We start from the raw sequence: 22,919 nt of genomic DNA, 5'->3' as shown, positions 1-22,919 counted from the left end.
AAGAGAGCTCATAAGGGTGTTACACTTAGCGTAAAACTGGACATAATTAAGCATTTTGATCGTGGTCAATGAAGTAAGGACATTGTCCTGCATCCACTATTCGCACTACTTACACGCAGAGAGAAAGAATCTTGAAAGCTGCCGATGTTACTATTGGTTCTGCTTGTAGCAAAGTGGTCTCTATTAGTCGGCATCCAATAACGGATAAAAAGGAAAGTCTATTGCCTGAGTGGATTGATGGGTGTATAAAGCGTGGTGTTTCTTTATCTTATACTTAAGGAGAAATCAGTCAGTCTTTTTAATAAGCTGAAACAGAAAGCACTCGACGATGGTGATGAAAGTGTTGTGAAAGTGGAATTTAAAGGTAGTCATGGGTGGTTTGATTGTTTTTTGAGGGAACGGCAGCTTCATAGCTTAAAGGTTACTGGAGAGAGTGCTTCCACTGACAGCGCTTACGTCAGATTTTCGCTATACTTGACAGTGCTGCAATGATTGCAAAAAAGTATTTCTACTTTATATAGGCTATATATTTATCATATCATTCCTGCTTTTACTATATGTTAGTGTTATTTTAGGTTTTGTGTGTTATTTGGTATGATTTGGTAGGTTATTTTTTTGGGTCTGGGAACACTCACAAATTTTTCCCATATAAATTATTGGTAATTTCTTCTTCACTTTATGACATTCCAGCTTACGAACCATTTCATAGGAACGCTCTACCTTCAGCTAGCGGGGGAAACCTATAAAAACTTTTACTATCCTTTCTTATATTTTGTGCTAGTTTATTTCCATAATCTATCTATTTCCATAATCATAATATCCTTTTTGCTTGCTTAGTGGTTCTTTGTTGCTTTTTAAAGTTTTCCCTATCTTCCGGTTCCCACTTCTGTTGGTGACATTATATGCACAAGCTTTTAGTTTGATGCCTTCTTTTATTTCCTTAGTTATCCAAGGATGGCTGTCCTCACCCTTACTGTCCTTGCTTTTAACTGTCCTTTTTTGAGCACTGTGAAACATCTCTGAAAGTCTTCCACTACTCCTCAACTGTCCCACCATATAGCCTGTGTTCCCATTCTACACTAGCCAAATCCTCCCTCATCCCATTGTAGGCATAATACACAAAATGCTGGTGGAACACAACAGGCCAGGCAGCATCTATAGGAAGAAGCACTGTCGACATTTCGGGCCGAGACACTTCATCAGAACTAACTGAAAGGAATGATAGTAAGAGATTTGAAAGTAGGAGAGGGAGGGGGAAATGCAAAATGATAGGAGAAGATCTGAGGGGGTGGGGTGAAGCTAAGAGTTGGAAAGGTGATTGGCAAAAGGGATAGAGAGCTGGAGAAGGGAGAGGATCATGGGATGGGAGACCTAGGGAGAAAGAAAGGGGGATGGGAGACCTAGGGAGAAAGAAAGGGGGAGGGGAGCACTAGAGGGAGGTGGAGAACAGGCAGAGTGATGGGCAGAGAGAGAAAAAAGGGGGAGGGGAGAAAACCAAATATATCAGGAATGGGGTAAGAAGGGGAGGAGGGGCATTAATGGAAGTTAGAGAAGTCAATGTTCATGCCATCAGGTTGGAGGCTACCCAGATGGTATATAAGGTGTTGTTCCTCCAACCTGAGTGTGGCTTCATCTTGACAGTAGAGGAGGCCATGGATAGACATATCAGAATGGGAATAGGAGGTGGAATTAAAATGTGTGGCTACTGGGAGATCCTGCTTTCTCTGGCGGACAGAGCGTAGGTGTTCAGTGAAACAGTCTCCCAGACTGCGTCAGGTCTCACAAATATATAAAAGGCCACACCAAGAGCACCGGACGCAGTATATCACACCAGCTGACTCACAGGTGAAGTGTCGCCTCACCTGGAAGGGCTGTATACCACACCAGCCGACTCACAGGTGAATCGAGTCTGGGTAGCCTCCAACCTGATGGCATGAACATTGACTTCTCTAACTTCCGTTAGTGCCCCTTCTCCCCTTCTTACCCCATCCCTGATATATTTAGTTTTTTCCCCCTCCCCCTTTTTTCCTCTCTCTCTGCCCATCACTCTGCCTGTTCTCCATCTCCCTCTGGTGCTCCCCTCCCCCTTTCTTTCTCCCTAGGCCTCCCGTCCCATGATCTTTTCCCTTCTCCAGCTCTGTATCCCTTTTGCCAATCACCTTTCCAGCTCTTAGCTTCACCCCACCCCCTCCTGTCTTCGGTCATTTCGCATTTCCCCCTCCCCTCCTACTTTCAAATCTCTTACTATCTTTCCTTTCAGTTAGTCCTGACAAAGGATCTCGGCCTGAAACGTCAACAGTGCTTCTTTCTATAGATGCTGCCCGGCCTGCTGCGTTCCACCAGGATTTTGAGTGTGTTGTTTGAATTTCCAGCATCTGCAGATTTCCTCGTGTTAGGCATAAAACTCTGGTTTTCGATCAAACTATTGCACCCTCCATTTCTATGAGAAACTCAGTCATTCTGCGATCACTCTTTCTAAGAGGATTCCTAGCAACAAGATCACTAATTATATCTGTCTCATTGCACAGGACCAGATCTAAGATAACACATTCCCCTGTAGGTTCAGTGACATGCTGTTCAAGAAAGCCATCACCGATGCATTCCTCCTCAAGAGTGCCTCGACCAACCTGATTCACCCAATCTATGTGCAAGTTAAAGTCCTCCAAGTTAACTGCTGTTCCAATCTTACATGCCTCAGATATTTCTCTGTTTATTGCCTATGCCACTATAATATTATTCAGTGACTGATAGACAACTACCACCGGTGATTTTATTCCCTTTACTTTCACGAGTAGCTTCAGATTCTTCTGCTTTGAGTTGAGTCTGATCTGCGCTAATGATACATTGCTAGGACACTGCCATAACCGTAAACTACTTGAAAGTGGTTAGCAGTTTGAGCAGGGTGATATGATCATGAACAAGGCAGTTGCAAAGAACAACTGACGAGGATTTGATCCAGAATAGGTATCAAGTTCTTGCAGCCTATGTAGATGCTAACAAAGACTGTGGGGAGGATAAGCTAAATGAAAACAGGGTCGCACTGTCTATTCCAGCTCTGGGAGCAAAAACTGTGGGGCATAGAGGAAATATAGATTAGGGTATAAATACTATTCTCTATTCCAACCTGAAATGCGTGACCTGTTTCATTGAGTTATAAAAATGAGAAATGCTGGATGGTATTGAGAAATATACCTGATATAATCATTATATATACCTGAACTATAATCACTATGTATTAGCTATGTAATCACTGCTAGGTACCGAATATTAATATGTATTATTTTACTAGGCACATTTTGTTATGTGTTGTTTTCACTAGATACTTTGTACTCTCTTAGCTGCATATTATGGCACTTACAGTACACCTGTTTGTTTTGCAACACTATTAGCTGCGATGTATTACACCATGTATTAGCTGCGATGTATTACACCATGTATTACACTCAGCCTTTGTTTAGTACGAGATAACGGTGGCGGACAGGATGCTGCGAGCAGGAATGTACTGTGAGGGAGGTTGTCTGAGAAACATAATCTTGGCCACGAATAAGGCCCCAATGCAAACGGGTGAAAAACAATGGTGACGTACCGCGGGCTAGGCAAGAGCGATTAATTAATTCATATATAGATGATATGCAATTAAAACTTGATTGGGTATGGCGATGAAACCGAAATGTAACTGAGATAAGAAATTACTATAAAGAATGCTGTACACCGGAGCTCGGTGGGCTTTCGGTGACAAGTTCATTGATTGCCTCAGCCTTTGTTTGAGGCTTAATTTTCTTGAAGAATTGTCTGTGTCTCCAAGTCATTTCAAGTAACCACGACAATGGCTGTAATGAAGACAGAAAGAGCTCATTATGTCAGCATCCTTGAGAACAGTTTTTCTTCGCACTGCAGCTTCTTCATCAGGACTGACTGGGAAAGAGTGACTTCAGAATATGAACTGCTAAAGGTAGTTTTCAGGTGTCACAAGTGGAATCTTGGCCTTCATTGTGAGAGGAACTGAGTTTAAGAGTAAAGCATTTTGCTGCAAATGTACGGGATACATGGAGTCCAAGAATCCAGATAAGAACTTAGAATTAAGAACTAAAGTAGCTTTATTAATTTCATTAACAGTGACAATGCAGACTTTGTGACACTACTGCATACCTGCTGTCTTTTCTGGGCAAGCTCATGCAGATCTCTCACAGCAGTTGGACATGACATGTTAAACGCTCAACATTGCTTTTTCTCAGCACTATAAGGCAATCGTTCTACTTTGCTTTAAAAGTGTTGCAATGCATGAACACCCCCAGCCTGATTCAGCATTTCCTGTCTTAACACTTCAAGGGTGTTTCTTTTTCCCTTATCAGTGTAATACAATTGGCCTACCTTCTTTGCCTTCAAAAAGCTGTTTTTGTAAGATTCTTCTTACGTAGTGCTCACACAACCCTTCCTTCAGCACCACTTATTCCAGTCAGCAGTCTCTGCCGATTGCCCACTATGGACTGCTTGGTCACTCCACAACCATCAATAGTTGCTGCTGCAAGAAACAACAATCATCTTCAGAGCAAAGCAAAATGTAATAAGTTTCATTCAACTTATGGTAATTCAGGCTCAGATGCTAGAAATCTTGAGCAACACAAATGCCGGAGGAACTCAGGTCAGGCAGCATCTATGGGGAAGAATAAACGATCGCTGTATCAGGTGACACCCTTCATTAGAGCTGGAAAGGTAGGGGGAAGAATCCAGAATAAAAAGATGGGGCAGGGGAAGGAGGACAAGCGAAAAGGTGACAGGTGAATACAGGTGAGTGGGAAAGGGCTGGAGAAGAAGGTATCTGATAGGAGGAAAGAGTGAACCAAAGGAAATGGAGAAGGAGGAGCGGCACAAGGGAGAGATGATAGGGAGTTAAGGAGAAGCTAAGAGGCCAGAGTAGGGAATGGAAGAAAAGGAAAGGGAAAAAAGTTACATTGTTTTACTGAACAGCATCATTATCACACTTCTGTTTTAAGTTTAGATTTCCTTTCAAAAAACAAAAGCCACTGCTTTATGCGTCCAGGACAATCTCATTTCAGGAACAGATGGTATGTGTCCTTATTTTCTTGTTTAGTCTTAAAAAACAAGGGTGAATAAATGCAGCAGTTTGATTCTTTCTTGCTCCAGCTTCCAGCCCCTTGTGTCAACGCATGTTGCCAGTTTGGGGTGCGGTAACCGCGATGCTATTGTAGCTCAGGACATCAGAGCTCAGTTCCAGCATCCCCTGTAAGCAAGCTTGTACGTTCCTTCTTGTGTGCATATGGGTTTTCTCAGGATGCTCCTGTTTCCTGCCACAGTCCAAAGGCATTCGGGTTAGTAGGTTAATTGGTTATCGTAGATTGTTCCATGATTAGGCTAGGGTTAATTCAGTGAGTTGCTGGGTAATGCAGAGGATTCTGGATAATTGGGTCACTGGTTAATCAGGACATCCACTTATTTGTGTCAACTCTTAAAGAACAAAAATTACTTGAGAAAAGAGCTGGCAGCATCCAATGGATGAACTCCTCCATCGATAAACTTAAGGAACTCATGCTCAGTTTTATAGCACTGTAGTGTTCTAATTTGTTCTGAGGTTCAGTTAAATACATAATTTGTTACTCGGTTAAACATAGAACATAGAATAGTACAGCACATTACAGCCCCTTCGGCCCACAATGTTAAACCCTGCCTCCCATATATCCCCCCACCTTAAATTCCTCCATATACCTGTCTAGTAGCCTCTTAAATTTCACTAGTGTATCTGCCTCCACCACTGACTCAGGCAGTGCATTCCACGCACCAACCACTCTCTGAGTAAAAAACCTTCCTCTAATATCCCCCTTGAACTTCCCTTCCCTTACCTTAAAGCCATGTCCTCTTGTACTGAGCAGAGGTGCCCTGGGGAAGAGGCGCTGGCTGTCCACTCTGTCTATTCCTCTTAATATCTTGTATACCTCAACCATGTCTCCTCTCATCCTGCTTTTCTCCAGACAGTAAAGCCCTAGCTCCCTTAATCTCTGATCATAATGCATACTCTCTAAACCAGGCAGCATCCTGGTAAATCTCCTTTGTACCCTTTCCAGTGCTTCCACATCTTTCCTATAGTGAGGTGACCAGAACTGGCCACGGTACTCCAAGTGTGGCCTAACCAGAGTTTTGTAGAGCTGAATCATTACCTTGCAACTCTTAAACTCTATCCCTCGACTTATGAAAGCTAACATAAGCTTTCTTAACCACCCTATCTACCTGTGAGGCAACTTTCAGGGATCTGTGGACAAGTACCCCCCGATCCCTCTGCTCCTCCACACTACCAAGTATCCTGCCATTTACTTTGTACTCTGCCTTGGAGTTTGTCCTTCTCCGGGTTGAACTCCATCTGCCACTTCTCAGCCCACTCCTGCATTCTATCAATGTCTCCCTGCAATCTTTGACAATCCTCTACACTATCCACAACACCAACAACCTTTGTGTCGTCTGCAAACTTGCCAACACACCCTTCAACCTCCACATCCAGGTTGTTAATAAAAATCACGAAAAGTAGGGGTCCCAGAATCAATCCTTGTGGGACACCACAAGTCACAACCCTCCAATCTGAATGTACTCCCTCCACCACAACCCTCTGCTTTCTGCAGGCAAGCCAATTCTGAATCCACCTGGTCAAACTTCCCTGGATCCCATGCCTTCTGTCTTTCTGAATCAGTTGACCTTGTGGATCCTTGTCAAATGCCTTTCTAAAATCCATGTAGATCACATCCACTGCACTACCCTCATCTATATGGCTGGTCACTTCAAAGAACTCTATCAGGCTTGTTAGACATGATCTGCCCTTCACAAAGCCATGCTGACTGTCCCTCATCAGACCATGATTCTCTAAATGCCCACAGATCCTACCTCTAAGAATCTTTTACAACAGCATTCCTAGCATGGACATAAGGCTCACTGGTCTATAATTACCTGGACTATCCATACTACCTTTTTTGAACAAGGGGACAACATTCGCCTCCCTCCAATCCATTCCCATGGACAATGACGACATAAAGATCCTAGCCAAAGGCTCAGCAATCTCTTCCCTCGCCTCGTGGAGCAGTCTGGGAAATATTCCATCAGGCCCTGGGGACTTATCTGTCCGAATGTATTTTAACAACTCCAACACCTCCTCTACCTTAATATCAACATACTCCAGAACATCAACCTCATTCATATTGTCCTCACCGTCATCAAGTTCCCTCTCATTGGTGAAAACAGAAGAGAAGTATTCATTGAGGAACTCGCTCACTTCCACAGCCTCCAGGCACCTAATCTTCCCACCTTTATCTCTAATCAGTCTTATCTTCACTCCTGTCAACATTTTGTTCTTCACATAATTGAAGAATGCCTTGGGTTTTCCTTTACCCTACTCGCCAAGGCCTTCTCATGCCCCCTTCTTGCTCTCCTCAGCCCCTTCTTAAGCTCCTTTCTTGCTACCCTATATTCCTCAATAGCCCCATCTGATCCTTGCTTCCTAAACCTCACGTATGCTGCCTTCTTCCACCTGAGTAGATTTTCCAACTCACTTGTCACCCATGGTTCCTCACCCTTTATTCTTTATCTTCCTCACCGGGACAAATTTTACCCTAACATCTTGCAAGAGATCCCTAAACATTGACCGCATGTCCATCGTACATTTCCCTGCAAAAACATCATCCCAATTCACACCCACAAGATCTAGCCTTATAGCCTCATAATTTGCTCTTCCCCAATTAAAAATTTTCCTGTCCACTCTGATTCTATCCTTTTCCATGCTAATGTTAAAGGCCAGGGAGCAGTGGCCACTGTTACCCCAGATGCTCACCCACTGAGATCTGTGACCTGACCCGGTTCATTACCTAATACTAGATCTAGTATGGCATTCCCCCTAGTCGGCCTGTAACATACTGTGACAGGAATCCGTCCTGGACGCACTTGACAAACTCTGCCCCGTCTAAACCATTGGAACTAATCAGAAGCCAATCAATATTAGGGAAGTTAAACTCACCCATGATAACAACACTGTTATTTTTGTACCTTTCCAAAATCTGCCTCCCAATCTGCTCCTTGGTATCTCTGCTGCTACCAGGGGACCTATAGAATACTCTCAATAGAGTAACTGCTCCCTTCCTGTTCCTGACTTCCACCCATACTGACTCAAAATAGGATCCTGCTACACTACCCACCCTTTCTGTAGCTGTAATAGCATCTCTGAGCGGTAATGTCACCCTCCTCCCCTTCCCCTCACTCTATCCCTCTTAAAACACTGAAATCCAGGAATATTGAGAATCCATTCCAGCCCTGGTGCCAGCCAAGTCTCTGTAATGGCTACCACATCATAATTCCATGTATGTATCCAAGCTCTCAGTCATCATCTTTGTCCCTGATGCTTCTTGCATTGAAATACATGCACTTTAGCCCTTCTACCTTACTACCTTTACACCCTTTATTCTGCTTCTCTTTCCTCAAAGCCTCTTTATATGTTAGATCTGGCTTTACTCCATGCACTATACTTACAGTTCTCTCTTGACCTGTATCCTCCTCTACCTCACTACCTGCTCTAACACTCTGGTTCCCCTCCCCCTGCAAATCTAGTTTAACTCACCCCCCCCCCCCCACACCACCACAGCAGCACCAGCAAACCTTCCCGCAAGGATATTAGTCTGTCATTTTTATACCTTTTAATGATTCTTGGAAACCAGCTATTTGGGGCAAATGCTTAATTGGCGTTTACGCTTAATGTGGCCCTATTAATTGGAATACACAGTATACTAATTCTCTCTATGCTTCTAAGAACTTAGAAGATTTGCATCAATGTACTGGCCCCAGGACAGGTCTTCAGGGATGTTACTATCCAGGAAATTGAAGCTGCTTACTATCTCCACCTCTGACCCAGCTGCCACGTGACTTCCAAACCTCCCTTTTCTAAAGTTAACTACAACTCTTCGGCTTTGTTCCAGTTTATTGTCATTCATGTGCCACATTCATGCACAGTGCCAAACAACCACAGTGCACAACACAGTACATACAACTCAAACACAACACAAAATATTTGTTGATTTTCTTATTGCGAAACGACTCAACCAATAGTTCTCTCTCCTGTACAGTGACTCATCAACCATGATTTGGCTAACAACAGCAACGTGGTGGGTAAATTATAGATGGCATTGCTGCAGAGAGCAGAGCAAGGCAATAAACTCACCACCCTGAGGTGCATCTGTACTGATGATCTGTGAGCAGAGGAACCTGTACAAATTACAGTCTATTAAGATGCGACTTAGATTCACAGTATGAATACAAACACACCAACTGCATTTCATTCCTCCAGAAATGACTAGTGATTGTCCCTGAAAGCAAAATTTGTGAGAAACTATTTTCAAATCCAGTACTAACTCAGAGTGAGGATAACAGGCTGGTTCTTTGGCATAACCAAATTGTATAGTGTTCAAGATAACACCTTTTCTTAATACAAGTTAAGCATGTGTTTAATTTAATTAGAAGCAGTAATAATATTTCACCTCCTGTTCAAACTGCATTAGCCCATAAGACATAGGAGCAGAATTAGGCCATGAAGTTTGCTCCACCATTCAATCGTGGTTGGTTTACCTTCCCTCTCAACCCCATTTTCCTGTTGTTTACCAGTAACCTTTGACACCTTTACTAATCAGAATCTAACCCGCACTTGAAATACACCCACTGATGGCCTCCACAGCCATCCATGGCAATGAATTCCACAGATTCATGATCTTTTGGTAAAGAAATTTCTCCTCACTTCTGTTCTAAAGAGATACTCTTCTATCCTGAGACTGTGCCATTGGTCCTAGATGCCCCTGGTTATGAAAAATCCTTTCCACCACCACTCAATCTGGGCCTTTGAATATTTGATCGGGTTCAATAAGATCCCCCACCCCTCCCCCCATCATTCCTCTAAACACCAGTGAGTAAGGCCCAGAACCATCAAATGCTCCTCAGGTTGGTAATGGATCTCAAGAGAGTGAGTTTATTGAATACCTACAAGATGGCTTTTTGTTTATTGTTTATTGTTGAGCCTACGAGGAGGTCAGCTATACTGGATTGGGTGTTATGTAATGAACCAGAGGAGATTCGGAAATTTAATATCAAGGATTGGCATCTCCGGAGAGCAATGGGTTTAGATGGAGTGGAGTTTGTTAGGTGTGTTCAGGAAAGTTTCTTGACACAGTATGCAGATAAGCCTACAAGAGGAGAGGCTGCACTTGATTTGGTATTGGGAAATGAACCTGGTCAGGTTTGAGGTGCTGGGGAGTAGGTACAGAGGAGATATCAGGGGTAAGCTTTTCATTCAGAGAGTGGTGAGTGCGTGGAATGGGCTGCCAGCAACAATGGTGGAGGTGGAAACGGTAGGGTTTTTTAAGTGACTTTTGGATAGGTAATGGAGCTTAGAAAAATAGAGGGCTATAGGTAAGCCTAGTAATTTCTAAGGTAGGGCCATGTTCGGCACTACTTTGTGGGCTGAAGGGCCTGTATTGTGCTGAAGGTTTTCTATACCTCTGTTTTTTTCTATGAACCCTGAGGAGGCAATAATGACAATATGACCGAGTTCAACTTGAAATTTGATAGGGAGAAAGTAAAATTTCAGTGGAGTAAAGAAAACTACAGTGGTATGAGAGAGGAGTTGACTAAACTAACTTGGAAGGAGATGCTGGCACAGATGACAGCAGAGCAGCAATGTTTCTAGGAAAAATGAGGGAAGTGCAGGAAAGATGTATTGCAGAAAAAGATAGTCAAATGGTAAAATATATTACCACCATGGCTGATGAGGGAAGTCAAAGCTAATGTCAAAGCAAAAGAGAGGGCAAACAGAGCAAAATTTAGCAGGAAGACACAATTGAGAAGCTTTTAAAAAGCAACTAAAAGAATCATTAGGAGTGAAAAGATGAAATGTGAAAGCAAGCTAGCAAAGACTTAAGATGGAGAGAAAAGGCTTTTTCATATAAAAATGATATTGAATATAGGACTGCTAGAAATGAATCTGGAGAAATAATAACAGAACAAGGAGATGGCAGACAAATTAAATGGGTATTTTGCATCAGTCTTCACTGTGGAAGACACTAGCAATGTGCCAGGTGTTGAAGGGTGTGAGGGAAGAGAAGTGAGTGCAGTTACTATTGCAAGGGAGAAGGTGCTCAAAAAGTTGAAAGACTTAAAGGTACTTAAATCAGCCAGACCAGATGAACTGCACCCAAGGGTTCTGAAGGAGGTAGCGGTAGATATTGTGAAGGCTTTAGTAATGATCTTTCAAAAATCATTGGATTCTGGCATGATCCCACAAACTGGAAAATTGCAAATGTCTCTCATCTTTAAGAAAGGAGGGAGGCTGCAGAAAGGAAATTATTTTTTAAATTAATTTATTAAATTTTTAAGAGAATTACATAGAATGAGTGGAATATAGAATAGTAAAAAAAATTAATATTGACCCTCCCCCCTCCCCTTAACCCTCCCCCCTTAACCCCTATCTAAAAAAAAGAAAAAAAAGGAAAGAAAGAAAGAAAGATTGCCTGAATATCAGAGGATCCCCACATGCTCCATGGAGTTCAAACTAATTTTAATTTTTATTTTTATTTTCCCATTACTTTGTAATTTTACCTTCAAAGGACCTGTATATTTAATCCTTTGTAGATATGGGTGCCAAATTTTCAAAAATATATCATATTCATTTCTTAGATTATAAGTAATTTTTTCAAGTGGAATGCAGCTATATATTTCATTATTCCAATGATCCATAGTTAAATATAAGTTTGATTTCCAAGTAACTGCAATAACTTTTTTGGCTACTGCCAATGCAATTTTTATAAATTTTTTCTGATACTTACTCAATTTAAGTTTCGGTATTGTCCCTTCAATGTCACCTAGTAAAAATAATATTGGGCTATGTGGGAGTTGTACTCCAGTAATTTGTTCCAATAAAAGTCTTAAATTTATCCAAAATGGTTGAATTTTAAAACAAGACCAAGTAGAATGTAAAAAAGTACCAATTTCTTGATTACATCGAAAACATTGGACAGATAGATTTGAATTAAATCTATTTATTTTCTGTGGTGTTATATATAATTGATGTAAAAAATTATATTGTACTAATCCAAGTCAGACATTTATTGTATCTTGACCAATTTTTTCCATCAATTTTAATATTCAAATCAGATTCCGATTTTTGTCTTGATTTATGAATTCCTGGTTTAATTGCCTGCTTTTGAATCAAATTATACATACAAGATGTAAATTTTTTAATTTTTCCTTTTTGAATTAATATTTCTATTTCATTAGGTTTTGCATTAACATTGACATTAACATTCCCCAAGGTATTATGAATGATTAATTTACTTAATTTTTTAAGCTTTAATGTCAATGGACTTAATGGACCTGTGAAAAGAAAAAGAATTTTAACATATATTAAGAAAATGAAAGGAGATATAGCTTTTCTGCAGGAAACACATTTAACAGAGATAGAACATAAGAAATTAAAGAGAGATTGGGTTGGAAGTGTTATTGCAGCCTCACTTAATTCAAAATCAAGGGGAGTTGCAATTTTGGTCAATAAAACCTTACCAATTAAAATACAAAATGTAGTAATTGACTCTGTAGGGAGATATGTGATTATACATTGCCAGATCTTTTTGGAATTATGGACTCTTATGAACATTTATGCGCCAAATGAAAATGATGCAAAATTCACACAAGAAGTTTTCTTGAACTTGGCTGATGCACATGATAAAATATTAATAGGTGGAGATTTTAATTTTTGTTTAGACCCAGTTTTAGATAGGTCAACTAAAGTTGTTACAAAATCAAAAGTAATAAAGTTAACTTTATCATTAATGAAAGATTTAAATCTGATTGATATATGGAGAAAAATTAATCCAAGAGAAAGAGATTATTCATTTTATTCAAATAGACAAAACTTATTCAAGGATTGATTTTTTCCTATTATCAAAAAATATTCAGGATAGAGTGAAAAGTGTGGAATATAAAGCAAGAATATTGTCAGATCATTCCCCCTTGAATAATGACAATGATAATGATGAATAAGGAGGAATCGATTTATAGATGGAGATTTAATTCAATTTCATTAAAACGTCAAGACTTTTGTGATTTTATGAAAAAAGATTCAATTTTTTTTGGATACAAATTCACATTCAGTTGAGGATAAATTTGTATTATGGGAAGCGATGAAAGCATACTTGAGAGGTCAGATAATAAGTTATACATCTAAAATTAAGAAGGAATATATGGCAGAAATATACCAATTAGAAAAAGATATTACAAAATTAGAAAAAGAATCCCAAAGATATATGACAGAAGAAAAACGAAGACAACTTGTTAATAAAAAATTACAATATAATACACTCCAGACATATCGAACAGAAAAGGTAATTATGAGAACTAAACAGAGATATTATGAATTAGGTGAAAGATCACACAAAATTCTTGCTTGGCAGTTGAAAACAATAAATGCAATTAGAACGAGTGCAAATAAGATTACTTATAAACCTTTAGAAATTAATGAAACTTTAAAAAAAATTTCTACTGAATTATATCAATCAGAATCACAAAATAAGATTGCTGAGATAGATAAATTTTTATCACAAATAACTCTTCCAAAATTAAATTTGGAAGAACAGAAAGGATTAGATATGCCCTTTACATTAAAAGAGGTTGAAGAAGTTTTAGGATCACTTCAGAGTAATAAATCCCCAGAAGACGGTTTTCTGCCTGAATTTTATAAAAAATTTAAAGATTTATTAATCCCTCCTTTTATGGAATTAATATATCAAGTGGAAAGAATGCACAAACTCCTACAATCTTTTTCGACAGCAATCATAACTGTATTGCCAAAAAAAGATAGAGATCCTTTAAAACCAAAATCAAATAGGCCTATCTCCTTGTTGAATACAGATTATATAATAGCAAAAATTTTATCTAATAGAATATCTAAATATCTACCAAAATTAATACATATGGATCAAACAGGCTTTATTAAAAACAGACAATCAACGGACAATATAACTCGGTTACTTAGCATAATTCATTTAGCACAAAAAAGAGAGGAAATGAGTGTGACAGTTGCCTTGGATGCAGAAAAAGCATTTGATAGATTGGAATGGGATTTTTTATTTAAGGTATTGGAAAAATATGAGTTAGGAAAATCTTTTATAAAATGGATTAAATCCTTAAATATTAATCCTCAAGCTAAAGTAGTTACAAATGGTCAGATTTCAACACCATTCCACTTAACAAGGTCAACTAGACAAGGTTGCCCATTATCACCTGCCCTATTTGTATTGGCGATAGAACCATTAGCTGAAATAATTAGAACAGATTCAGATATTATGGGCTTTAGAATTAACCAAGAAGAATATAAGATTAATTTATTTGCTGATGATGTTCTGATTTATTTAACAAACCCATTGCAATCGCTGCAAAAACTATCTTTCAGATTGGAAGAATATAGGAAAATATCGGGGTATAAAGTAAACTGGGATAAAAGTGAAATTTTACCCCTTACCAAAGGAGATTATAGTCAATGTCGATTAGTAACTCAATTTCGATGGCCAATAAATGGGATAAAATATTTAGGTATAAGAGTCGATAATGATGTAAAGAATTTATATAAACAAAACTATTTGCCATTACTAAAAAAAAAGATCTTGATAAATGGATGATGTTACCAATAACATTAATAGGTAGAGTTAATGCTGTAAAAATGAATATATTTCCTAGATTGCAATATTTATTCCAAACTTTACCAATACAACTGCCTCAGAAATTTTTTCAAGAATTGAATACATATGAGGAAGTTTCTTTGGAAAGGAAAGGCGTCAAGAATATCATTGGAAAAATTGACATGTAAATTTGAATTAGGAGGGTTACAACTTCCAAATTTTAAGAACTATTATAAAGCAAATCAACTTAGATTTATTGCATCTTTTTTTGATGAAGAAAAACAGGCATGGATTAGAATAGAACTAGATAAGATAGGAGAAAATATACCAGAAGATTTTATATATAAATGGGAATCCAAATGGATATGGGAAAAGAAAGAATCTCTTATATTAAGACATTTGATTGATTTATGGAATAAGGTAAATATGGACGATGAGATAAAGAAATCTTTATTAGCAAGAAGAACCTTAATTCAAAATAGGCTTATTCCTTTTACAATGGATAATAAACTTTTACATAACTGGTTTCAAAAGGGGATTAAAGATATAGGTGACTGTTTTGAAGGAGGTGTATTGATGTTGTTTGATCAATTAAAAAATAAATATAAAGTATCAAATAACACCCTTTTCTGTTATTTTCAATTAAAGGCCTATTTACGAGATAAACTGAGAAAGGAAATTATTGAGAAGTTAGGCGGACTTCAGTGGTTGGGAAGACGTTGGTGTCAATAGTTAAGGCTGAGGTTATGGAGTACTTGTTGACACAGGACAAGATTGGACAAAGTCAGCATGGTTTCCTGATGAACCTGTTGGAATTCTGAGAGATTACAAGTAAGATAGATAAAGGGTATGCAGTGGATGTTGTATATTTTGACTTTCAGAAGGCCTTCAACAAGGTGCCACACAAGGCTTCTTACCAAGTTAAGAGCCCATGGTATTACAGGACAGTTTCTAGCATCGTTAAGAGTATTGGATGATTGATAGGAGGCAGCAAGTAGGAATAAAAGGATCCTTGTTTGGTTGGCTGCCAGTGACGAATGGTGTTCCACAGGGATCGGTGTTGGGACTGCTTCTTTGTATGTTGGATATAAATGATTTCGATGATGAATAGATGGCTCTGTTGATAAGTTTACAAATGACATGAAGATTGGTGGAAGGGCAGGTAGAAACATAGGCTGCAGAAGGACTTAGACAGATTAGGAGAATGGGCAAGAAACTGGCAAATGAAATACCATGTTGGAAAATACACGGTCATGCACTTTGGTAGTAGAAATAAATGTGCAGACTATTTTCTAACTGGGGAGAAAATCCAAAAATCTGAGATGCAAATGGACTTGGGAGTCCTTGTGCAGTAAACCTTAAAGATTAACTTACAGGTTGAGTCACTGGCGAGGACGGCATACGCAACCTTAGCAATCATTTCAAGAGGTCTTCAAAAAAGTGCAGGGTTGTGATGTTGAGGCCTCACCTTAGGTATTGTTAAGAGTTTTGGCTGCTTATCTAAGGAAAGATGTGCTGGCATTAAAGAGGATTCAGGGGACCTCCACAAGGATGATTCTGGGAATGACAGGCTTATCATATGAGGAACGTTTGACGGCTCTGGGTCTGAACTCGCTGGAGTTCAGAAGGATGGGGTGGGGGAGGGAAGAGAGATCTCATTGAAACCTTTTGAATGTTGAAAGCCCTAGATAGAGTAGATGTGGAAAGGGTGTTTCAGGTACTGGAGAGTGGTCAAGGACAAGAGGGCACAATCTCAGGATCTCCATTTAAAACAGATGCAAAGAAATTTCTTTAACCAGGGTGGTGAATTTGTGACCACAGGCTACTGGGGAGGTCGTTGGGTGTATTTAAGACAGAGCTTAATACGTTCTTGATTGGCCATGGTAAACATTACAGGTAGAAGGCTGGGGAGTTGGGCAGAGGAGGGAATAAAAGGGATCAGCTATGATTGAATGGCGGAGCAGACTGAATGGGCCAAAGGTTAATTCTGCTCCTGTGTCTTATGGTCATTAAGCCTTTAATGGAAATGAATTCCACAGATTAAACTGTGGTAGGTAATAACCACCATACCCTTTGCTACAGAATTACACGTTCCTCACACTACTTTGTTCCCTTGTACATGAAGATTACAAATTGAAAAAGATGCTGATAATCTGGCTCCTAAAATGCTTATTTTTAGGTCTCACCATGACAACGTACAGCCATCTTCCACTAAGAGGAACATGTTTACAAGGTCAGAATTTACTTTTCAACCTAATGAAATCAAAACTTTGTAAACTAATACAAATATTATTTCAAACTATGGCAACATTATTGTACAAATTATCGGGATCTAACTTGTTATGTTGCTGTATTGGTGCAGAGGAAGTACGCAAGCGGTCATTGACCTAAACCACTAGCCACCATTCTCGATCAATGCCCACAGAGCCCACGAACAGACTACAATTCAACACTCACCACACGATTGACGGGCATTGAGCGACTCTCCAGTCCCGAGTCCCGAGCCATTAGGCCCGGGCTCGAGCCCACACCCAAATAATACGTCAACCACCCTCCTTCCGCTTCCAAAGAAATTTATTACCTACCCACCGCCCGCAACTGCTACTTGCCACTGGCTAAACGATAATGATTGATATTCATGGTAACCAATCGGACGCCTTGTGTTGAATTGAATAAGGTGAGAGTCACATGACAACCCAGTCATCTGACACCCGATATGGTCACGTGTCGCCGTTCAATCTCCGGAGTGCAAGGCAGTGGAGCAGATTGATTGGGTGTTCCGCCTCTCTGAGCGAAGGAAGTATAGGAGCTGTCAGCTGTTGAAGGGGCGAAACTGAGAGAGGCACACGCTCTATAAGGGCTTTCTTGTAACATTGGTATTGCGGAAGAATTCCATTCTATTTCCCTTTCCTTTCCAGACCTGATGAAGGGCTTTGGCTGGAAACGTCGAATTAGGAGTATGAATACAAACACTCCAATAACATTTTTCCTCCAAAAACGTCTGGTGATTGTCCCTGAAAGCAAAATTTGTGCGAAATGCACCCACTGACATGGCCTCCAGTCATCTGTGCAATGAATTCCACAGATGGTGCCAGACCTGCTAAGTATCTTAAGTATTCTCTGATGCTCAGTACATGTCTTGCTCATGTTTCCCAGCATCCGCAGTCTCTAAAGTGTTTGAAATTATTTTTTTCTGTAAAAGTTGTAGTAAACAATCACTGCAAAGAATGGAGGGGCTAGTAAAGGTGAGGCTGTGTCAAAGGTCTATGCATGCCGGTGCGAGGCAAAGTTAGGACAAACAGAGCAAAGTCAGAGCTGAGGAGAGGCAGTTTTGGGGCGTGTCCACCTAAACCAAGAGCGAGGTTTAATTGATCTAAGAGTCAGGCTGATTTGGAAAGGTCGGATATAGGCTGAAACATGGGGTGGGGTGCAGGCCCAGTGCATATCGATGCAACATTGTCCAGGTCCTAGAGTGAGGGGCGACCCGTTGTTTGGACGATTTAAATGCTGGACCAGATATATTGGAAAAAAACCTTGTTGGGACCTGAGGGGAGGGGAGGACAGGTTCTGCTCGCTGTTCCATGAGGTTTACTTGGCTCTGCGCTGAGCTGAGAGTCTGACCTGCTCTGGCTGTTGCAGGCTTCCGTGCTGTGGAATCACATTCACTGTGAATGCTGTTTGCTTACTTCTATTGTTTGTACAATTTGTTTTATTTTCTCTCTGCAGATTGGATGTTCGACGGTTTTGTTTTTATGGGTTCTTTTGAGATTCTTTGTTTTGTGGCTGCCTGTAAGGAGACAATGGACACTCAAAGCTGCTGTGCAGGTTGACTCTGTGGTTAAGAAGGCATACAGTACATTGGCCTTCATCAATCGTAGGATTGAGTTTAGGAGCCGAGAGGTAATGTTGCAACTATATAGAACCCTGGTCAGACCCCACTTGGAGTACTGTACTCAGTTCTGGTCACCTCACTACAGGAAACCATAGAAAGGGTACAGAGGAGATTTACATGGATGTTGCCTGGATTGGGGAGCATGCCTTATGAGAATAGGTTGAGTGAACTCGGCCTTTTCTCCTTGGAGTGACAGAGGTGACCTGATAGATGTGTATAAGATGATGAGAGGCATTGATCATGTGGATAGTCAGAGGGATTTTCCCAGGGCTGAAATGGTTGCCACAAGAGGACACAGGTTTAAGGTGCTGGGAAGTACGTACAGAGGAGATGTCAGGGGTAAGTTTTTTACTCAGAGTAGTGAGTGCGTGGAACGGGCTGTCGGCGACGGTGGTGGAGGTGGATATGATTGGGTTTTTTAAGAGACTCCTGGATAGGTATATGGAGCATAGAAAAACAGAGGGCCTTGGTAATTTCTCAGGTAAGGACATGTTCAGCACAGCTTTGTGGGCCGAAGGGCCTGTATTGTGCTGTAGGTTTTCTATGTTAATAAATATGAATGTTGCATAATGTATACCTACTTTGATAATAAGTCTGCTGGGAACTTTCCAAAGATCAGGTTTAGAGACTGCCAGAAGGTTTTGGGAGTGGGCAGTCTCATCTTTGGCAGTGGCCTGTAGCAGTTCCTGAGAGTTTCTCCAGTTGGTGGATTGCCAAGGGTTGTTCCTTTAGCTTCCATGAGTGAGGACAGGTTTATTCCATGTGGTAACATCGGTTGACCCCTCCTGTGTAGAGGCCAACTGGGTGAAGCTAACATTTTGGACTTCAGTTTAGGCGGAGGAACACTAGACTGGCCTGGGACATGCCTTCGCTTCGCAGCAGGCTGAAGGCACTGAAGTGGGGCATCATGACAGGCTGCAGCTCTAAGATGGTGGGATGGCAGTCATACTCGGCGGTCAGACTGAGTGGGGGATCTGCCCTGCCCCCCCCCCCAAATACCTGGCACTGGGAAGTATAATGGATCCAGGAGTGGTGGGACTTTGCTTTGTGACTGATACTGGGGATGTGGTAGTGCCAGTGGTGAGGCCACTCTGAGGAGTGAGGTGGGCATGTTGGAAGGTGGAGACAGCTGCCTGGAGGGAGATGCTGTGGGATGTGGTAACGGAGAGGAGGAGAACTCTTTCAAAGTTGGGATGATGGACTACCTTAACCCCAGCACTAAATGGCAGCCCATCCCTGTGGAGAATATCCAGCTATTTGTGACTGGAGGAGACCGTATAATGAGTGAGTGATTACGGATGGCAGTAACTTCGACTGCAGTGGCTTCTACGAGTTTGACAAAGGGTGCTACTGTTCTTTTCAAACATAGTTCTTATGACTGCAGGATCCTGCGAGACACTAGATGCAGGTCTACCCCATCAGCAAGTTGCTTGTTAGCAGAGAAACTTAAGGAGCTGGAGTTGACAGGTTGTCTCCATGGGTGACTGTTTTGGAGACCATTACCTTCCACAACTCCCGAACCTTTACCATACCCTTAGGCAGGCAAAGGTGCAGATAGTATGAGAAAATGTTTAACTGAGAGGGGGAGGTTAAATTATGCTACTGGGCAGGAACCTGCCAATGTACATTGGGAACAGATGTCCTGAGGGAAATGCACAATGGAAATGTGGAGATTGTTTCGGGAGTACTTGCATGGAGTTCTAGATAGGTTTGTCCCATTGAGGCAAGGAAAGGATGGCAGAGTGAAATCACCAAGATATGTGGAACAACAGTTAGGAAAGCATTTAATTGGTGTAAGGGGAAATTTGAGGCAATCAGGCAGGAAGTAGGAAGCATAAATTGGGAACAGGTGTTCTCAGAGAAATGTACGGAAGAAATGTGGCAAATGTTCAGGGGATACTTGCGTGGAGTCTACGTAGGTACGTTCCAATGAGACAGGGAAAGGATGGTAGGGTAAAGGAACTGTGGTGTACAAAGGCTGTTGTAAATTGAGTTCAGAAGAAAAGAGCTTACGAAAGGTTCAAAAAACTGGGTAATGATAGAGATCTAGAAGATTATAAGGCTTGCAGGAAGGAGTTTAAGAATGAAATTAGGAGAGCCAGAAGAGGCCATGAGAAGGCCTTGGCAAACAGGATAAAGGAAAACCCCAAGGCATTCTACAAGTATGTGAAGAGCAAGAAGATAAGACATGAAAGAATAGGATCAATCAAGTGTGACAGTAGAAAAGTGTGTATGGAACCGGAGGAGAGGGCAGATACTTTGCTTATGTATTCACTACGGAAAAGGATCTTGGCAATTGTAGGGCTGACTTATAGCAGACTGAAAAGCTTGAGCATATAGACATTAAGAAAAAGGATGTGTTGGAGCTTTTAGATTGCATCAAGTTGGATAAGTAACTAGGACTGGACGAGATGTAATGCAGACTACTGTGGGAGGCGAGGGAGGAGATTGCTGAGCCTCTGGCAATGATCTTTGCATCATCAATGTTTCCGGGAGAGGTTCCGGAGGATTGGAGGGTTGTGGATGTTACTTCTTTATGCAAGAAAGGGAGTAGAGAAAGCCCAGGAAATTATAGACCAGTGAGTCTTACTTCAGTAGTTGATGGAAAAGATCTTGAGAGGCAGGATTTATGAACATTTGGAAAGGCATGATATGATCGGGAATAGTCAGCATGCCTTTGTCAATGGCAGCTTATGCCTTATGAGCCTGATTGAGTTTTTTTGAGAATGTGACTAAACACATTGATGAAGGTAAAGCAGTAGATGTAGTGTATATGGATTTCAGCAAGGCATTTGATAAGGTACCCATGCAAGGCTTATTGAGAAAGTAAGAAGGCATGGGATACAAGGGGACATTGCTTTGTGGATCCAGTACTGGCTTGCCCACAGAAAGCAATGAGTGGTTGTAGACGGGTCAGGGTCATATTTTGCTTGGGAGTCGGTGACCAGTGGTGTGCCTCAAGGATCTGTTTTGGGATCCCTACTGTTCAGGAATTTTATAAATGACCTGGATGAGGAAGTGGAGGGATGAGTTAGTAAATTTGCTGATGACACAAAAGTTGGGGGTGTTGTAGATAGTGTGAAGGTTGTTAGAGGTTACAGTGGGACATCGATAGGATGCAAAACTGGGCTGAGAAGTGGCAGATGGAGTTCAACGCAGATAGGTGTGAGGTGGTTCATTTTGGTAGGTCAAATATGATGGCAGAATATAGTATTAATGGTAGGACTCTAGGTAGTGTGGAGGATCAGAGGGATCTTGGGGTCAGAATCCACAGGACCATCAAAGCTACTACGCAGGTTGACTCTGTGGTTAAGAAGGCCTTCGTCAATTGTGGGATTGAATTTAGGAGCCGAGAGGTTATGTTGCAGCTATATAGGACCCTGATCAGACCCCACTTGGAGACTGTGCTCAGTTCTGGTTGCCTCACGACAGGAAGGATGTGGAAACTATAGAAAGGGTGCAGAGGAGATTTACAAAGATGTTGCCTGGATCGGGGAGCATGCCTTATGAGAATAGGTTGAGTGAACTCGGCCTTTTCTCCTTGGAGCGACAGATGATGAGAGATGACCTGATAGAGGTGTATAAGATGATGAGACACATTGATTGTGTGGATAGTCAGAGGCTTTTTCCCAGGGCTGAAATAGCTAGTATGAGAGGGCACAGTTTTAAGGTGTTTGGAAGTAGGTACAGAGGAGATATCAGGGATAATTTTTTTTTACTCAGAGAGTGGTCAGTGCGTGGAATGGGCTGCTGTCAACAGTCAAAGAGGCAGAAACAATAGGGCCTTTTAAGAGACTCCTGGATAGGTACATGGAACTTAGAAAAATAGAGGGTTATGGGTAAGCCTTGGTAAGTTCTAAGATAAGGACATGTTTGGCACAGCTTTGTGGGCTGAAGGTCCTGTATTGTGCTGTAGCATTTCTATGTTTCTAACTTAGCAAATGGAAGAAAGATGTATACATAGGGTTTCAGCAGGACTTATACAAATTGGAAAATGGGCAGAAAAGTGGCAGATGGAATACAGCATTGAGAAATGTATGATAATGCATTTTGGTGAAAGGAACAATAGTGCAGACTATTATCTAAATGGGGAGAAAATTCAAACATCAGATGTACAGAGGGACCTAGGCCTCCTCGTGCTAGACTCACAGAAGGTTAATTCACAGGTTGAGTCTATGGTTAAGAAGGCAAATGGAATGTTGGCATTTATTTCAAGAGGAATAAAGTATAAAAGCAAGGAGATAATGCTGAGCTGCACTTTGGGCATTGTCAACAGTTTTGGGCCCCATATCTCAGAAAGGAAGTGTTGTCATGGGAGAGAGTCC

At 41.0% G+C, this 22,919-nt stretch overlaps 1 protein-coding gene across 7 annotated transcripts in view; it reads right to left on the bottom strand.

Annotated features, from left to right (window-relative positions):
- The window catches only part of LOC140731926 (NACHT, LRR and PYD domains-containing protein 3-like), a 92,397-nt gene extending 75,112 nt beyond the window's left edge, over nt 1-17,285 (bottom strand). For 5 of the 7 annotated variants that reach the window (XM_073053910.1, XM_073053915.1, XM_073053913.1 and 2 more), the window contains exons 1-2: nt 17,160-17,285; nt 4,372-4,522 (exon numbers count right to left, since the gene is read on the bottom strand). The gene's annotated coding sequence lies outside the window, so the exon portion shown is untranslated. The remainder of the gene's footprint in view (nt 1-4,371; nt 4,523-17,159) is intronic. The other 2 variants (XM_073053911.1, XM_073053912.1) reach the window with 2 other exon arrangements.
- Between the last annotated feature and the right edge of the window lie 5,634 nt (nt 17,286-22,919).

The sequence above is a fragment of the Hemitrygon akajei genome, chromosome 8, assembly GCF_048418815.1.
Source record: "Hemitrygon akajei chromosome 8, sHemAka1.3, whole genome shotgun sequence".
Classification (NCBI taxonomy): Eukaryota; Metazoa; Chordata; class Chondrichthyes; order Myliobatiformes; family Dasyatidae; genus Hemitrygon; species Hemitrygon akajei.
This window is presented reverse-complemented; position numbering and strand designations above follow the sequence as displayed.